At 41.2% G+C, this 13,784-nt stretch overlaps 1 protein-coding gene across 1 annotated transcript in view; it reads right to left on the bottom strand.

Moving 5' to 3' along the window:
- Positions 1-13,784, bottom strand: part of nbeaa (neurobeachin a) — an 861,601-nt gene that overhangs the window by 792,844 nt on the left and 54,973 nt on the right. The window lies entirely within an intron of this gene.

Below are 13,784 nucleotides of genomic sequence, written 5' to 3'. Positions count from 1 at the left end.
ATAATATTCCAAAAGTGGTGTAACCAATGTCCTGTACTACCACAACATGACCTCCCAACCAACTCCTGTACTCAATACTCTGACCAATAATGGAAAACATACCAAACGCCACCTTCACTATCCTAACTACCTGCGACTCCACTTTCAAGGAGCTATGAACCTGCACTCCAAGGTCTCTTTGTTTAGCAACACCCCCTAGGACCTTACCATTAAGTGTATAAGTCCTGCTAAGATTTGCTTTCCCAAAATGCAGCACCTCACATTCATCTAAATTAAGCTCCATCTGCCACTCCTCAGCCAATTGGCCCATCTGGTCAAGATCCTGTTGTAATCAGAGGTAACCTTCTTCACTGTCCACTACACCTCCAATTTTGGTGTCATCTGCAAACTTACTAACGATACCTCTTAGGCTCACATCCAAATCATTTATATAAATGACGAAAAGCAGTGGACATAGCACCAATCCTTGTGGCACACTCCACAGGTCACAGGCCTCCAGTCTGAAATATCACCTTCCACCACCACCATCTGTCTTCTACCTTTGAACCAGTTCTGTATCCAAATGGCAAGTTCTCCCTGTATTCCATGTGATCTAACAGTTTCCCATGGGGAACCTTGTCGAATGCCTTACTGAAGTCCATATAGATCACGTCCACCGCTCTGCCCTCAACAACCCTCTTTGTTACTTCTTTAAAAAACTCAATCAAGTTTGAAAGACATGATTTCCCACTCACAAAGCCATTTGACTACCCCTAATCAGTCCTTGCCTTTCCAAATACATGTACACCTTGTCCCGCAGGATTCCCTCCAACAACCTGTCCATCACTGTCAGGCTCACTGGTCTATAGTTCTCCAGCTTTTTAAAATAGTGGTACCATGTTAGCCAACCTCTGGTCTTCGGCACCTCACCTGTGACGATCAATTATACAAATATCTCAGCAAGGGGTCCAGCAATCACTTCCCTAGCTTCCCACAGAGGTCTAGGGTACACCTGATCAGGCCCTGGAGATTTATCCACTTTTATACATTTCAAGACATCCAGCACTTCCTCCTCTGTAATACGAACATTTTTCAAGACATCACCATCTATTTCCCTACATTGTATATCTTCCACACCCTTTTCCATGGTAAACACTGATGCAAAATACTCGTTTAGTATCTTCCCCATCTCCAGCAACTCCACATAAAGACCGCCTTGCTGAATTTTAAGGGGCCTTATTCTCTCCTTTAGCCCTTAAATGTATTTGTAAAAACCAGTTGAATTCTCCTTAACTCTATTTGCTAAAGATATCTCATGTCCCCTTTTTGCCCTCCTGATTCCCCTCTTAAGTATACTTTTACTGCCTTAATACTCTTCTGAAGATTTATTCGATCTATCTTGTCTATACCTGAAATATGCTTCCTTCTTTTTCTTAACCAAACCCTCAATTTCTTTAGTCATCCAGCATTCCCTATACCTACCAGCCTTTCCTTTCATCCTAACAGGAATACACTGTCTCTGGACGCTTGTTATCTCATTTCTGTCATAGTTGTCAAGCAGAAAGAACATCTTGCACTCAGCTACATGTGGATTTGTTTTCTTTTGCTTTGTGACTAATGCAAACCTGATAAGGTGCATAAATAAAAGCACAAGATCAAAATGAACAAAGTAGCTGCACAAAAGTATATATACACTGATAGTAATTGGAACACATCTGGAACTTATTTTAGTATTAATGTTTTAGTTTTATTTTCAACTTTGCACATATAAAATCTTTCATGTCAATTTGAAATTAAATTTGTGAACTTGCAGAATATTCAGCTGTCAGATTCAATGTTACATTCAAATAGCAAGAATCAAAAGCATTCCTAATTTCGGCAGATTAAGAAAATTCAGATTAGTTCTCATGAACCAAATGCACAAAATATCTCCTAATCATTTAGAAAATACATTGCAAATGACGCAAATGTAGTACCTATTCAAAGTTTGTGCGAAGATTTGTAGCTCGGGTGCTTGTTGTAGTGGTTCTGTTCGCCGAGCTGGAAGTTTTAGTTGCAAACGTTTCGTCCCCTGGCTAGGAGACATCATCAGTGCTGTGGAGCCTCCTGCGAAGCGCTTCTTTGATGTTTCTTCCAGTATTTATAGTGATTTGTCCTTGTCGCTTCCGGGTGTCAGTTTCAGCTGTCCGCTGTAGTGGTTGGTATATTGGGTCCAGGTCGATGTGTTTGTTGATGGAGTTTGTGGATGAATGCCATGCCTCTAGGAATTCCCTGGCTGTTCTCTGTCTGGCTTGTCCTATGATAGTAGTGTTTTCCTAGTCGAATTCATGTTGCTTGTTGTCTGAGTGTGTGGCTACTAGGGATAGCTGGTCGTGTCGTTTCGTGGCTAGTTGGTGTTCATGTATGCGGATTGTTAGCGGTCTTCCTGTTTGTCCTATATAGTGTTTTGTGCAGTCCTTGCATGGTATTTTATAAACTACATTAGTTTTGCTCATGTTGGGTATTGGCTCCTTTGTTCTAGTGAGTTGTTGTCTGAGCGTGGCTGTTGGTTTGTGTGCCGTTATGAGTCCTAAGGGTCGCAGTAGTCTGGCTGTCAGTTCTGAAACGCTCCTGATGTAAGGTACTGTGGCTAGTCCTTTTGGTTGTGGCATGTCCTCGTTCCGTGGTCTATCTCTTAGGCATCTGTTGATAAAGTTGCACGGGTATCCGTTTTTGGCGAATACCTTGTATAGGTGTTCCTCTTCCTGTATCAACAGATGCCTAAGAGATAGACCACGGAACGAGGACATGCCACAACCAAAAGGACTAGTTACATCAGGAGCGTTTCAGAACTGACAGAACCACTACATGCAGTACCAATATTGGAGTGTTTTATTAAAATTTGATACTTTACTACAAATTACATGGACGGGAGAAGGAATTTGCAAAGAAATATAGATAGACCCTGAGCAACCATAACAATAGCAAAGTTCATCAGATGACAGAGAAATTCAGAATTACAAAAGGTCCAGAGGTAAGATTATCATGGTTGTCTTTGATAGTGTATAGCATTTGACTGATTAGGGCGTCAAGAAGCCCTAGCTAAAATGAAGTTAATGGAAATCAGGGAGAAGAGCGTCCACTGAGGGGAATCATATTTGTTAGAGGTCATTCATTCTCAAAACATCACCGTCAGAACTTCTCAAAATTAAAAATCAAACAAACACCAGGTCATAGTCCAACAGGTTTTTTTGGAAGTACTAGCTTTCAGAACTCTGCTCCTTCATCAGGTGGGGCAGGATCATAAGACACAGAATTTATAGCAAACTCAAAGTGTCATGCAATTAAAACGATATAATGAACAAACCTAGATTGCTATTAAGTCTCATGCAATTAAAACAATATATTGTTCAGTATATCATTTTAACTGCATGACACTGATCTTCTGTAAATTCTGTATCTCACGGTCCTGCCCCACCAGTTACCTGAAGGAGCAGCGCTCGGAAAGCTAGTACTTCTAAATAAATATGTAGGACTATGACCTGGTGTTGTGTGATTTTTAACTTTGTCCACCTCAGTTCAACACCAGCACCTCCACATCAGAATTTCTCAAGGTAGCATTCTAGGCCAAACCATCTTTAGCTGCTTATCAATGAGCTTCTATCCACTTTAAGGTCAGAATGGAATATTCACTGATGATTGTGCAACATTCAGCATCAACCAGACTGCTCACATACTGAAGCATTCCATGCCCAAATTTAACAATTTGGCTTGGGCTGATAAGTAGCAAATAACATTCATGCCGAAAGTGATAGATATTGCCTATCTCCAAGAGGTGACACATAACCATAACCTTGGCAGTCAATGGTATTACCATCAGAATTCCCCAAGAACTACATTTGAGGTTTACCATTTACCAGCAAACGAACTGAACTGGCCATATAATAGTGTGGCTCAAAGGAGGAGGTCAGAGACTAGGAATTCTGCAGAAGGTAACTAGTCTTGCTGCAGTTTAGCTTCTTGATGCCCACTTGATCAAATGCCACATACTGTCAAGGATGGCCACTCTCACCTCCTGTCTCTTTGATGGCTATCGACAAAGCACAAGTCAGAAGTGTGATGGAATACTCTCCACTTGCCTGGATTTATGCTTCACCAACACTTGAGAAGCTTGACACCAACTAGCATGATGCAGCCCACTTGACTGGCACCTCATCCACCACCTTCAACATTCACTACCTTCACCATCAACATACAGCAACAGTGGTGAATGCTTTTTACAAGTTGTACTGCAGATAAATCAGCATCAACAGGACCTTTCTAGTTGGGAGAGGTTGTATGCTTGAATGGACAAGGGCAGCAGGTAGAAAATAACCCACCCACCTGCAAGCTCCCCTCCAAAATGCACATTTCTTCATGTTTACTGGATCAAAATCCTGGTGTTTCCTTCCTGAGGGCACCACTACACAGTTCAAGGCGGCAGCTCACCACATTCTCCAGGACAATTATGGGTGAAAAATTATGGTTTAGCTGGCAATGCCCACAACTCATGAACAAATTGAAAGTGGCATAAGACAGGTCATTCAACCTAACCAGAGACTGTATATTTCATTTCAGCATCCTCCCAACTTGCCTCACATAGATCTATCATAATCTTTCTTCACTAAAGGTTTCTCTAGATCCCCCTTGAATTCATCTATATTATGTTTCAAGAACTCTTTATGGTAACAAGTTCTTTTTCTCAACATTCTTTGGGTCAAGATATTTCTTCTAAGGGGCACGGATAAGGTAAATAGGCAAAGTCTTTAGTTGGGTCAGGGAGTCCAGAACTGGAGGGCATAGGTTTCGGGTGAGAGGGCAACTTTTTCACAGAGGGTGGTACGTGTTTGGAATGAGCTGCCAGAGGATGTGGTGGAGGCTGGCACAATTGTAGCATTTAAGCAGCATTTGGATGGGTATATGAATAGGAAGGGTTTGGAGTGATATGGGCAGGGTGCTGGTAGGTGGGACTAGATTGGGTTGGGATATCTGGTCAGCATGGACAGGTTGGACAGAAGGGTCTGTTTCCATGCTGTACATCTCCATGACTCTATGACTATAAGCTGGTATCGTGACTTCTGACCTTGTTCACCGCAGTCCAACATCAGCACCTCCACATCAAGATTAACTGAACACAGTGAGGAATAAGTGTTTCTAGAAATTGTTTGGCGTTCTGCAAAAATTACTTGAAGATGACTGCAAAACTAGACACATTCTGATTTGTAATACAGTACTGAACAAGGACACAGTCGCACAGTTTTGTTGCTTTTGGGCTAGCAATCTAGACGACTGAATTAATGATCCGGAAACTTAAGTTGAAACCCCACCACAGCACCGGGGAAGTATAAACCTAGAATCCTCAACCCCTCCGCATGTGACAAGCCCTTCATTCCCAGGATCATTCTTTGAACCTCCACTGGACCTCCAACACCAGCACATCCTTCCTTAGATACAGGACCAAAAACTGCTTACAATATTCTAAATACGGTCTAACCAGAGCCTTCTACAGACTCAGCAGTATATGTTGTGGTTGTGTTCGTCGAACTGGGAATTTGTGTTGCAGATGTTTCGTCCCCTGTCTAGGTGACATCCTCAGTGCTTGGGAGCCTCCTGTGAAGCGCTTCTGTGATCTTTTCTCCGGCATTTATAGTGGTTTGAATCTGCCGCTTCCGGTTGTCAGTTCCAGCTGTCCGCTGCAGTGGCCGGTATATTGGGTCCAGGTCAATGTGCTTGTTGATAGAATCTGTGGATGAGTGCCACGCCTCTAGGAACTTTTCACTGTACTTAGGTACATCTGACAATGATAAATCAAACTTTGTATTCCATCTGGCACTTCCTTTTCCACTCTCCTAGCCTATCCAAGTCCTCATGCAACCTCCCCCTCAACCTATATTTGCATCATCTGCAAACTTCACAACAATTCCCTCAGTTCCTTCATCCATATTATTAGATGTATAATGTCAATATGTGTGGTGCTAACACAGACCCCTGCAGAACTCCACTAGTCACCAGCTGCCATCCTGCCATCTTTAACCCCACACTCTGCCTTCTGGCAGTCAGCCAATCCTCTATCCATGCCAGTACCCTGCCCCTAACACCACAGGCCCCATTTTATTTAGCAGGCTCCTGTATGACATCTTATCAAAGGCGTTCTGGAAATCTAAATAGATCACTTCCCACTGGTTCTTCTTTGTCTACATTGCTCGTTACCTTTTCAAAGAATTCTAACAGATTTGGCAGGCATGACTTCCCTGTTGAAGCTTTGCAGACTTTGCCCTATTTTGCCATGCACTTCCAAGTTCTCTGCAAGGACAAAACCTTTCATCAGTGATGACGACCATGTAGATACAGGATAGTCATAAAAATCTATCTGGTTATCCCATGATCTTTAGCTAAGAAAATCTGTTGTTCTAACCCAAACCAGTGTGGTAGATTCTTATGAAATTACCTCAAGGTGATAGCTCACGTTGACCGTCAAGAGCAATTAGGGATGCATATGCTTGCCCTGCCAGTAGTACACACATCTCAGTGAATAAAAAGACTTTTCACCATTAAATGAACTGTAATTCAGAAACCCCCTGTTAGTTGAGTAAACACTGTGTGGAATAAATACTATGTCAATGACACCATGTAAGACATTCAGAAAGGACAAAAACTGAAACAAACATTTATATTGTTTCAATTAGGATTTACATTCCTCTGATTGTTAAGAGCTTTAGTATATTTTCCTAGACAGGACTAAATCTGTAAATTGAAAATACCATTTAAGATTCTGAATAAATCTTTCAATATCAAATCATCCAAAACATGCCTGAGAAGGATTAGCCAAATGCTTAAACAAGCAGTTTTATTGTGCTGTATTAATGAATGACCAATTTCAGCTGTCAATCTCTCAAAGTTGTCCACTGTCCTAATGACTACAGTTTTTGAACTAAAACGCTTGGGACAAGTCAAGTCAACCATTATTTCAATTAAATACAAAAGTTGGATCAAGAATTTGGTGAACAAGATCATATTTTTCCTCTACTTCTAATAACTACTTTGAAATCTTCCATATTAAATCACATCCATACTAAATTGACATGATGTGCTAGATTTCAGGAAATATGTTTGTTAATCAAATAGACAGATGTATTTGATTATATTTCTTATTGATTATTGATTTCTTACCATTGATGCACTAACTACCACTTTTTTCAGTTACAGATTCCTATATTCATAGTTATAAAACAAGGTGAAGTTGCCACAGCCCTAGCAAACCATAACTTAATTATTGCACAGCAATTACACTTTCCCTATACTGGAGGCACATTAGTCTTTCTACTGGGCAACAGAGTACTGGTGCGAATTTGCAGCATAACAAGTTTAGCTACTTGTTCCACTACAAATGTAGACAGAGATGGAATACAAAAATATTCAAATAATTATTACTATTTACATTTATCAACCAACCTAAAACCACAAATCAAGATGAGGTCTACATTCCAAGTAAACATCAACAAGTTTCATTAATAATAAATAGTTACAAGGAACAGCAAGTGATGATAGCTTCAGATACTCAAACTCTGATTCCAGATCCATTTGCTGTGATGTTACAATGACATAGCTCCTTACAGACATGCTCAATAACTATCCTCAAGCAAAGACATAATTATACCCATCATCTGACATATTTTCAAAAGATAAATAATATTCAATCCTGTCCAGCAATATAGGAGAGAATTATAGTCAGAGTTGTGCAACACAGAAACAGACCCTTCAGTGCAATGTCGGTCATTCAAGTTTAACACTCAGTTTTTTTTTCCTTCAAGTTTACTTCTCCACTTTTAGAATTGAATCATTTGACTGGCCTCATTTATACAGACAAAACTGCACGATTTCTGGGCCTCGCTTCAGTCAGTGCTTAGCGGTTGACCCCAGTTGGGTCTGTCCAAACACTAGTTGTCACCATATAGTAAGCGGAAGATAACATTCATCCAAGTAAATATTAATAGGTGGCACAGTGGTTAGCAATGCTGCCTCACAGCACTAGAAATCCGGGTTCAATTCCCAGCTCAGGCAACTGTCTGTGTGGAGTTTGCACATTCTCCCAGGGTCTGCGTGGGTTTCCTCCGGATGCTCCGGTTTCCTCCCACAGTCCAAAAATGTGCAGATTAGGTGAATTGGCCATGCTAAATTGCCCATAGTGTTAGGTGAAGGGGTAAATGTAGGGAATGGCTCTGGGTGGGTTTCTCTTCAGAGGATCGGTGTGGACTTGTTGGGCCAAAGGGCCTGCTTCCATACTAAGTAAATGTGTTGCTGGAAAAGCACAGCAGTCAGGCAGCATCCAAGGAACAGGAGATTCCACGTTTGCTTATGCCCGAAACGTCGAATCTCCTGTTCCTTGGATGCTGCCTGACCTGCTGCGCTTTTCCAGCAACACATTTTCAGCTCTGATCTCCAGCATCTGCAGACCTCACTTTTTCCTCCATACTAAGTAATCTAATCTAAAAAAAAGCTAGTTAAAAAGTATCAGAGGAGGATATCTTCTGGAATTCTACACACCCAAGCTCCAGTACCATGCAATCGGATAGTACCTTTTCACATGGTCAGTAACTACTTCTACAATAAATACATAACAAACCATTTATTCCACAATATATCTATATATAGCTAATTGATCTTCAATTGGTTTGTGGTTTTAGGAACAATTGAAGTGAAAAGTAGAGGTAGGTTGCTAAAGTATATTGCAAGTGGTTCACAGATGATATGAGAGAAACAAATGTCAATACAAGGCTATTAATCTTGGAAAATGGGATTAGAACAGTTAGCTGCTTGTTTTTGACCTGCACAGACTCGATGGGCCAATGCGTCTTATACTGTGCTGTCGACCTCTATGTTTCTTCATCCCACTTAATTAAGGGACAAAACTTGGTCTTTACTCATACATTCACCACAGGTAATAACCTAATTGTATATTAATTTCTAGTAAAGAGACAACATAATGAGATTCAAATTCCCTTTTTATATGAACTCAAAAGTAGCCACTGCAATATAACTTCCAGCTTCTAACTTTTCTGCAACTAAATGCTATTGATAATCTCAATTAATTTTTTTTATTGACAACACATCAACTTTGGTTGTAAACGTCTGTCCTATGATCAAATTTACATAACATATACTGTCCTTTTTGCAAGATTTGTGAAGGTTTATAGCTCAGGTTGAGGTTTAGGGTGTAGTTTTGCTCGCTGAGCTGTAGGTTTGATATCCAGGCGTTTCATTACCTGTTAGGTAACATCATCAGTGGCGAGCTCCAAGTGAAGCGAAGCTGTTGTCTCCTGCTTTCTATTTCTATCTTTCTCCTGGATGGGGTTCCTGGGGTTTGTGGTGATGTCATTTCCTGTTCATTTTCTGAGGGGTTGATAGATGGCATCTAGATCTGTGTGTTTGTTTATGGCATTGTGGTTGGAGTGCCAGGCCTCTAGGAATTCTCTGGCATGTCTTTGCTTAGCCTGTCCCAGGATAGATGTGTTGTCCCAGTCAAAATGGTGGTTTTTTTTCATCCGTGTGTAAGGCTACGAGGGAGAGGGGGTCATGTCTTTTTGTGGCGAGCTGGTGTTCGTGTATCATGTAACTTTCTTCCTGTTTGTCCTACGTAGTGTTTAGCAGTCCTTGCATGGAATTTTGTAGATGACATTGGTTTTGTCCATAGGTTGTACTGGGTATTTTAAGTTTGTTAGTTTTTGTTTGAGAGTGTTGATGGGTTTGTGTGCTGCTAGGATTCAGAAGGGTCTTAGTAGTCTGGCTGTCATTTCTGAAACTTCTTAGATGTATGGTAAGGTGGTTAGGGTTTCTGGCTGTGTTTGGTCTGCTTGTCGTGGTTTGTTCTTGAGGAATCTGCGTGGTGTATTTTTTTTCCAACCACCACACCATAAACAAACATAGACCATACTGTCCTGTTTAGAGTTTGGATTGTTTCAGGAAAAGCAGCAAATAAAAGAAAGTTAGTGCTATGACAGTTTGTTTTGAAGGTCAGAAAGTCATCCAAGAGCAGTGATTTAAATGCATTAGTCCAAGAAGACATGTGTGCAGTCAAGTGCTAGTGCTAATGTTAATGTAATAACTTGTTAACACTTCTGATTTATAATTGGCAATATAAATACATGAAGCATTTCGTTTCGTTTTGACCTCTCAGTAGCAAATTAGTGTTTAGTACAGCAGAACAGAACTTCTCTCCAAACCAGAGTTTTATTCAATTCGATTCAAGGAAACTTGTCATTTCATCAGAAGGTATTTCGAGACTGTGAAGCTTCCATCTTCATCTTCGGCGACCGACTCAACACTGACATTACTTCAAACTCACGAACTTCCACAGTTACCTGGACTACACCTCCTCCCACACTGCCTTCTGTAAAAACGCTATCCCTTACTCCCAATTCCTCCAGCACATGTGCTCCCAGGAGGACCAATTGCACCATACAGCATCCCAGATGACCTCTTTCAAAAACCACGATTTCCCCTCCCACATGATCAACGATGCCCTCCAGTGCATCTCTTCCATTTCCCACACCTCTGCCCTGAGCGCCACCCCTCCAATCACAACAAGGACAGAATCACCACCCCCCTCACCCCCCCTAGTCCTCACCTTCCACCCCACCAACCTCCTGATACAATGCATCATCCTCCACCATTTCTGCCACCTACAAACACACCTGACTACCAAGGGATATATTTCCCTCCAAGAATTATCAGCATTCCACAGAGACCATTCCTCTGTGACTCTCTTGTTAGGTCCAAGCCCCTCATAAACCCATTGTCCACCTTCCCCTGCCATCGCAAGAAATGCAAAACCTGTGCCCATACCTCCCCCCTCACTTCAGTCCAAGGCCCCAAAGGATCCTTTCACATCCAACAGAAAATTACCTAAACTTCCACACACATCATGTACTGTATCGGTTGCTCTCAATATGATCTTCTCTACACTGGGGAGTCAGGAAGCCAACTTGTGGAATGTTCCTGAGAACACCTGAGGTACACGCACTAACTAACCTATCACCCTGTGGCTGAACATTTTAACTCTCACTCCACTCTGCCAAGGACATACAAGTCCTAGGTAGCCTCCACCACCAAATTCTAGCCACCCAACGCCGGGAGGAAGAACGCCTCATCTTCTGCCTTGGGACCCTCCAACCACAGGATCAATGTCGATTTCAGCTGTTTCCTCATTTTTCCTCCCCTCCGCCTTATCCCAGATCCAACCTTCCAACTCGGCACTGCCCTCTTGAACTGTCCTACCTGTCAATCTTCCTTTCCACCTATCCACACCATCCTCCTGTCAGATCTATCACCATCACACCCTCCCCCACTTCCATCGACCTATCACACTCCCAGCTACCTTCCCCCCCCCCAGTCCCCTATCTGCCATGTTTGAATCAAACACAGGTCCCCAGAACATTACCGAAGTCTGTGGATTAACTGTCAAGCAATAATATCACGAGGCTGTCACCTTCCCAATACGGTCAGTGATAATTTGATCAGGGTTGACATCATTTAAGATGGCTTTGGCTATCCCATTCAACATCAAACATACATGGTGAGCAAATTGCAAAGCCCTATTTCGGAGGTTGCCAATAAATTGATCTCACAACATGTGGAACTGTAGGAATCCCAACACATAATTGACCAGTGAATGTAGGCCTTCAACAGCTATCAGAGAAACCACCGGCAGATTTCCCACTAATACATTGAGGAATAGGAGTGCATTTGATTGTTCCATTTCATTGGTTAATTTGTGTGCTGCATTAGGTCTATTTAGATGTGGAAATAATTTTTTTCATGCAGCTTAGATTCAAATATTGCAAATAAGTCATCTACATATTGGATGTAAGGAGAACATAGGTTGTCATTCCATCAAAGACAAACATCACTAAGAAGTTAGCAAGATCTAGATCTAAAGTGGGTCCCATAGCAACACTAATAACTCAACTCCCAAGCAACTATTTATTTACCTGAGACTAAGGAACAACAAAGACCAAATTGGGATACCAAAAGCATAGATAGACTCTCAGGTAGGTGAAGAACTAACAAACTGTCTACTGAATTTCTTAAAAGAACATTACATCCAAAGTCTTGCCAGTGTTAACTTCAAAACATTGATAGAGCTGAAGTTGTTTTTATTCATTTAGGAGACATGGGCTTTGCTAGCTGGCCTGCATTTATTATCGGTCCCTAGCTGTCCTTCAGGGAGCGATGAGCTTTGAAATGTTATGAACATGCAGTCATTTTATACCTTTAAGAGAATTAAAAGCTAGCAGAACTACCTGACAGCATCAAGTGTTCTGAATAAGATACAATGTAACATGTGGTCCAGTAGCTAGTGCAGCTGATTGCCTGGAGACAAAAAACATATTTGAATTAGGCAAATCAGTTTAAACTATACTCCAAAATAATACCAAAGTCCAATCAAGTTTGAATTTAGTATATTGACAATATTAAAAGCCAATGACACAATCCGATGCTTTGGGGGTATAAGACCGGGTAAAATTGAACAGTTGGGGGAGAACTGCCAAAAGACCAACCAATGTAGGCTGCCAGAGGTACCTGCCTTGAGAAAGAGTTCGCACAGAGAAAAAACATCGACACCGACCTGGAAAGCAAATCTGCACAGGAAGATAATATGTAGCTGGTTTAGAGATCTGAATTTTTTGGTAAACCTTACTCGGCTGGGGGGTGGGGGGTGGGGGTTATCAGACTGGTTTATAGAAGGGAAAGTAAAAGATAGTTTAGAGGAAGGATTTGTAAATAGTTGTTAGTTAATTATACTCTGTTATACGTTAAGAAATAAAATTATTAATTTTTACTCTAAATAGTAGTTAGCCTCTTGAGTTTTCACACATTACTGTATGGGAAAAATCTTTTGCATTGCTGGTTTAAGCAGGAGGGTTTACCCCATGACATAACAGAAGGAATGTCAGGACTTTGACTGGCTTGGAGGGGAATTTGCATACAGTGTCCCAGGTATCTGTTGCCCTCGCCTTTCTAGATAGATGTGGTTGTGGGTTTGGAAGGTGTTGTCGATAGATCTTTGATGAATTTTTGCAGGGCATCTTGTAGACAATGAGACAGTTACACAATCAAATGCCCTTTTATACAAGTTAAAATAGAACACATTGGTACAGGAGTTAGTAATCTAGGTCAAGATCCACACAACACTTGGCTTGGTCTGAAGTGCAGAAAATTTTTCCAAAGTCTGATGAAATCCAATTACGTACCTATAGTTCCTCAGTAAATGACTGTACAATAAGCAATACCTGATTGAAACATGTCAACATTACAAACTAGCTAAAGTAAATTTGATTAAATATTCACTATTTGCCTGGATGAGTGCAGCTCCAACAATTTTCAAGGTTGACAACATCTAGGACAAAGCAGCTTGCTTAATTGGTACTCTATCCACAAACATTCATTCTCCATCACTGATGCTCAGTAGCAACACTGTACCATGTACAAGGTGCCAAAATTTATCAAGATTCATGAGATAGCACCTTCCAAATCCATGACTACTCAGCAGATACATAGGAATATTAACACATCCAAGGTCCCCCATTACCATCTTACTATCGCTACTTAGAAAGATATTACCATTACTAAATCCTGGAAGTTCTAAGAGTTTTGTGATGTACCGATATCAAATGGACTGCAGTGATTAATGAAGGCAGCTCATCATCACCTTCTGAAGGGAAATAAATGCTGACCAACCACCAAGTCCCACATCCCATGAATGAGGGAATACAAAGAGAAATGGTTAT

This window comes from Hemiscyllium ocellatum, chromosome 6 (genome assembly GCF_020745735.1).
Source record: "Hemiscyllium ocellatum isolate sHemOce1 chromosome 6, sHemOce1.pat.X.cur, whole genome shotgun sequence".
NCBI classification, from domain to species: domain Eukaryota; kingdom Metazoa; phylum Chordata; class Chondrichthyes; order Orectolobiformes; family Hemiscylliidae; genus Hemiscyllium; species Hemiscyllium ocellatum.
The sequence above is the reverse complement of the archived record's forward strand: the minus strand, read 5'-3'. Positions and strand labels throughout refer to the sequence as shown.